Source organism: Carcharodon carcharias, chromosome 4 (genome assembly GCF_017639515.1).
Source record: "Carcharodon carcharias isolate sCarCar2 chromosome 4, sCarCar2.pri, whole genome shotgun sequence".
Lineage (NCBI taxonomy): Eukaryota > Metazoa > Chordata > Chondrichthyes > Lamniformes > Lamnidae > Carcharodon > Carcharodon carcharias.
The window spans coordinates 196,257,804-196,263,803 of NC_054470.1; the positions used below are offsets into that span (position 1 = coordinate 196,257,804).

Below are 6,000 nucleotides of genomic sequence, written 5' to 3' on the forward strand. Positions count from 1 at the left end.
GAGTCCGGCTCCTACTCCGGCTCCGGCTCCCAGTCCGACTGCACTGATTTCAATGCAGAATAAACCCGATTGCTCTCTGAGTTTAACTATTAAAATGCTCCCTGACAGGCGCTGGGGTTTGTTCCACAGACACAGATCAGCCAGACAGGGAGAGGAGACACATTCAGAAAGCGTCTCCCTGGGGGGAGGCAGGTGGGCTTCTTCCTACCTGGCTGTACCCTGGCTGTACCCGGGCTGGACTGTACCCGGGCTGAGCTGGGTGTACCCGGGCTGTACCCAGGCTGTACTGTACCCGGGCTGAGCTGTACCCGGGCTGGACTGTACCCGGGCTGTACCCGGGCTGTACCCTGGTTGTACCCGGGTTGTACCCGGGCTGTACTGTACCCGGGCTGAGCTGGGTGTACCCTGGTTGTACCCGGGCTGTACTGTACCCGGGCTGAGCTGTACCCGGGCTGCGTGTACCCGGGCTGTACTGTACCCGGGCTGTACTGTACCCGGGCTGGGCTGTACCCGGGCTGTACTGTACCCTGGCTGTACCCTGGCTGTACCCGGGCTGTACCCGGGCTGCGTGTACCCGGGCTGGGCTGTACCCGGGCTGTACCCTGGCTGTACCCGGGCTGTACCCGGGCTGCGTGTACCCGGGCTGGGCTGTACCCGGGCTGTACCCTGGTTGTACCCGGGCTGGGCTTGGCGCTCTCGGGCGGACGGAGCTGGCTTTTTTTCTCACCTTTTTTCCCTCTGGTGCCTAGAACCGTCTCCGCTTTTCATCGAGAAGACGCCGAGCTCTCCCTCCGGCAGTGCGGAACCTGGAGTTGAGGCTTCGAGCTGCTGCCCAGGCTCTGTCCCTCTCGGCTGGGGCGTCCATGGGTGGGAGCCGGAGCTGAGCCGGAGCTGAGCTTGTTGCCTGTCTGTGATCGCTCTCCACAATGCCGCAGCAAATCCTCCCCGCTCCCTGTCTCTGTGACCCCGTTGGAAACTGCAGGTCAGAGCCAAGTCTCAAACTTAAAAAGCCCAACCTCCCGTGCTCGGCTTGTGGAAATGCGCCCTCTGTAAAACTACCTTGTCCTGCAAAAGGGAAAACCATGGAGAATATATATATATATATATATATATATCTCCCAGCACACCCAGCATTTAATAACTTGGGCACAGTCACCCCATAAATCAGGAGTCAGGTCTCGGCTTTTTCAAATCACAACAAACAGACACAGGGAGGCACAACCCGGAACTAACACAACTTGGGAGAAACCACCTCACTGACAGTTCTAGTCACCGAGCCGCCTCACCCTTCAGAGTGAAGGAGGTTTGCTACCGGGAGTCCAGTTAGACACACTGGCCATGCGGACACCTCCTCTGAAACTCCTGCTGAAGGAGTTAAACTCCTGGACTAATCTCCATGGCTCTGTCTGGAGTGGCAATTTGGAAAAGTGACGCCAGTACAAGGGGCACTTTGGGGCAATTACCAAAAAACCTCCTAAATTCTGAGCCGTTTTATTGTGGCAAGGGGGCAAATTGCGAATCTGACATTGACAATAGTTTGTGCAACTTGAGACAGTGACTGGCTGGACACAGTCACTAATTGAAATCTGGTAACGTTCAACTCATGAAATCACTACACGTGATTTTTTTTCAACAAATATTAATGCAAAGTGATGCCTTCGGATATACAGAGAATCCACCAAGTGAATAATTTGTTTGCTCACTCGCGACCATATGTAACTCCATTACAGCTAACACAACTCCAGCTACAACTGGAACTCACCCTGTACTGCTGCCGTTCCCAGTGTTGACTGTCTGTCTTCTTCCTGGGCTGATAATGCCAGCATGGACTGATGTTGTCCGAAGCTGCACATGTCTCCAGTGCTTTCCAATGCTGATTGGCTGAGATAACAGTTGGAAACTGCCCTTCAGGCCTAGCATTAATTCTTGCCAGAAATATCAACGATTAAATAGAAATAGATAAAAGTTACAACACAGAATCACACCATGTCAGTGTTCACCCTCCGCATGCGAAATGTTCTGAATCACATACCCCACCCACCCCGTTTCCATACCCCTAAACCCGTTTCTCCAATCTGACCTTGAGTATTGACACTTACTGCTTCGACCACTGGCTCCCAAAGTGAATTCCACAGCCTCACAACTCTGTGAGGGATTTCCTTTTTTTATTCTTTCATGGGATGTGGGTGTCACTGCCTAGGCCAGCATTTGTTGCCCATCTCTAATTGCCCTTGAACTGAGTGGCTTGCTAGAGCATTTCAGAGGGCAGTTAAGAGTCAACTACATTGCTGTGGGTCTGGAGTCACAAGTAGGCCAGCAGATTTCCTTCCTTAAAGGGTATTAGTGAACCAGATGGGTTTTTCTGACAATCAACAATGGTTTCATGGTCATCATTAGACTTTTAATTTCAGGTTTTTTATTGAATTCAAACTTTATCATCTACTGTGGTGGGGTTCGAACCCAGATACCCAGCTCTGAAGAAGAGTCATATGGACTCGAAACATTAATTCTGTTTCTCTCTCCACAGATGCTACTAAGCCTGCTGAGTTTTTCCAGCATTTTCTGTTTTTATTCCCCAGAGCATTAGTCTGGGTCTCTGGATTACTAGCCCAGTGACAATACCACGAGGCCACAACCACTCTCTTGCTCTTTGTTCTAAATCTCTAATTTTAATGTGTATCCACGGCCCTTTGTTCTACACCCAATAGGTAATGGAAACAGTCTGCTCCTACACACTCTGCCATTCGTTTATAACTTTAAACATTTCTATCATATCACCCTCATTATTGAAAAAAAAAATCAAGTCTCTCTTTGTATCGGCATTTCTTCATACAACATACAAACACCCAGTATTCCAGAGACCCAGGGTAATGGCATGGGGAACCTGCTGTCAAACCCCTCCACTCAGTTGGAATTAAAAGTGATGACCATGAAACCATTGTTGATTGCTGCAAAAAAGAAAATAATGAAACCAGACGAACCACCCAGCATTGACCTCGGCACTGGAAATGACAAGGGCAAACTCAGCCCTGTCGACTCTGCAAAGTTCTCCTTATGAACATCCCAGGGCTAGTGCCAAAATTGGGAGAGCTGTCTCACAGACTAGTCAAGCGAATGCCTGAGATAGCCATCCTCACAGAATCATATCTTACAGATAATGTCCCAGACTCTGCTAACACCATCCCTGTTCTACTAGTGGGTCGGGACAGACCCACTGGAAGTGGTGGCACCGTGGTATACAGTCAGGAGGGAGTTGCCCTGGGAGTCCTCAACATCGACCCTGGACCCCATGAAGTCTCATGGCATCAGGTCAAACATGGGCAAGGAAGCCTCCTGCTGATTACCACATACCGCCCTCCCTCAGCTGATGAATCAGTGCTTTCTCCATGGTGAACACCACTAGGCAGAAGCACTAAGGGTGGCAAGGGTGCAGAATATACTCTGGGTGGGGACTTCAATGTCCATCACCAAGAATGGTTTGGCAGCACCACTACTGACCGAGCTGGCCAAGTCCTAAAGGACATAGCTGCTAGACTGGGTCTGCAGCAGGTGGTGAGGGAACCAACAAGAGGGAAAAACATTCTTGACCTCATCCTCACCAACCTGCCTGCCGCAGATGCATCTGTCCATGACAGTATCGGTAGGAGTGACCACCGCACAGTCATTGTGGAGAAGAAGTCCCACCTTCACATTGAGGATACCCTCCATCGTGTTTAGTGGCACCACCACTGTACTACGTGGAAAACAAAAACAAAAATACCTAGAAAAACTCAGCATGTCTGGCAGCTTCTGCGAAGAGGAGCACAGTTAACGTTTTGAGTCCGAATGACCCTTCAACAGAACTGAACTAAGTGGGATAGATTTCAAATAGGTCTAGCAACTCAAGACTAGGCATCCATGAGGTGCTGTGGGCCATCTCAAACATAATCTGTAACCTCATGGCCCGACATATCCCCCATTCTGTCATTACCATCAAGCCATGGGATCAACCCTGGTTCCATGAAGAGTGCAGGAGGGTATCCCAGGAGCTGCACCATTCATGGCTCCTCAGATAGTGAAGCAGTCCATGTCCAAATGCGGCAAGACCTGGACAATATCCAGGTTTGGGCTGACAAGCAGCAAGTAACATTCACACCACATAAATGTCAGGCAATGATCATCCACAACAAGAAAATCCAACCATCATTCCTTGATGTTCAATGGCATTACCATCACTGAATACCCCACTATTAACATCTTGGGGGTTACCATTGACCAGGAACTGAACTGGACTAGCCATATAAATACTGTGGCTACAAGAGCAGGTCAGAGGCTAGGAATCCTGCAATGAGTAACTCACCTCCTGACTCCCCAATGCCTGTCTGCCATCTACAAGGCACAAGTCAGACGTGTGATGGAATACTCCCCACTTGCCTGGATGAGTGCAGCTCCCACAACACTCAAGAAGCTGGACACCGTCCAGGTCAAAGCAGCCTGCTTGACTGGCACCACCTCCACAAACATTCACCCCCTCCACCACCGATGCACAGTAGCAGCAGTGTGTACCATCTACAAGTTGCACTGCAGGAATTCACCAAGGCTCCTTAGACAGCACCTTCCAAACCCACAAACACTATCAGCTAGAAGGACAAGGGCAGCAGATAGATGGGAACACCACCACCTGGAAGTTCCCCTTCAAGTCACTCACCATCCTGACTTGAAAATATATCGCCGTTCCTTCACTGTCGTTTGGTCAAAATCCTGGAACTTCCTTCCTAACAGCTCTGTGGGTGTACCAACGCCACATGGACCGCAGCGGTTCAAGAAGGCAGCTCACCACCACCTTCTCAAAGGCAATTAGGGATGGGCAATAAATGCTGGCCCAGCCAGTGAAGCCCACATCCCATGAATGAATAGTAGAATAAAAGTGTGGAGCCGAATACAGCACACAATACCCTAACTGAAGTCTAATTGAGGTTTTACAATCAGCTATTGCTTTCTGTAACTCTTATGATAAAATCAACAAATCCATCAGCTCTTTCACAACCCCAAGCCTACTTCACAGTGTAATTACTATAGATGTTATTTTTTTACTTAACAGCGCTTTCTCTCAGATGCCTTCCCCAAGGATTTCTATCTCTCCTTGCGATGTTCCTCTCCTGTAGATTGCCATGTGTATTCAAGCTTTGTCTTCCATGCACTCTTTCTCAGATACTCAGTCGTGCTAACAGAACACCATCGCCTCACATGCACATTGTAAGGAGTCACCAATCTTTGGCTGTCTCTTCTGGCTTCTCGCAATCCTATTTTGCTTTAAGTCTGCATCCTGCATCTTTCTCTCTTTAAGCTTTGAACCTTCCTCTGCTTCTCATTCTTAACTTCACTTAACTGGTCTTTTTCAGGTTTGTATTCTTCCTTTGACTAGAAGGTCTTCTTGAGACCTTTCTCTTGTTCCACTCCCTGGCTTTGGCTTCTTCTTTAGTTTGGGGTGTGCTACCTCTCTCCTATGCTGCTTCTTCTGGCAACTCCTTTCAGCAGAGCTGAAACTACTTTTTCTGTTTTTCTCTGTCTCTGTGGGTCCCTCTTTCTGGACCCCTGTTGCTAGGCAACAGCACAGTTTTTTCTACCTTGTGTCTGTTTTAACTCCCCTTCAAGCGTCGTAAACCTCATTTAAAGTGAAACTAAAACTCAAGTTCCCACTTCCTTAACACACCAGTACAGAAATACAAATTAAACTTAAACCTTAAGCTAAAACTCATTCCTAACACCTGCAAATACAGATACAACTGACTTAAAACTATTTATATTTCCTAACAGTGGGGAAACGCAAATCATTCCTTTTGGATCCAAGAAAGGCAAGTATTCAAGTATTTTCTTAATAGTGAAAGAGAGGGGGAGATTGAGGTGTCCCTGTATACAAATCACTAAAATCAAGGGTACACCGTTACAAACATAATCACCGAGACAAATGGAATGTGGCCCTTCATCTCAAGAGTGCTGAAGCACAAATGAGAGGAAGTG

At 48.4% G+C, this 6,000-nt stretch overlaps 1 protein-coding gene across 1 annotated transcript in view; it reads right to left on the reverse strand.

The window, feature by feature from the left end:
- The window catches only part of LOC121276960 (growth hormone receptor-like), a 184,776-nt gene extending 183,760 nt beyond the window's left edge, over positions 1–1,016 (reverse strand). Inside the window, exon 1 of the mRNA XM_041185708.1 lies at positions 728–1,016. The gene's annotated coding sequence lies outside the window, so the exon portion shown is untranslated. The remainder of the gene's footprint in view (positions 1–727) is intronic.
- Positions 1,017–6,000: the final 4,984 nt, after the last annotated feature.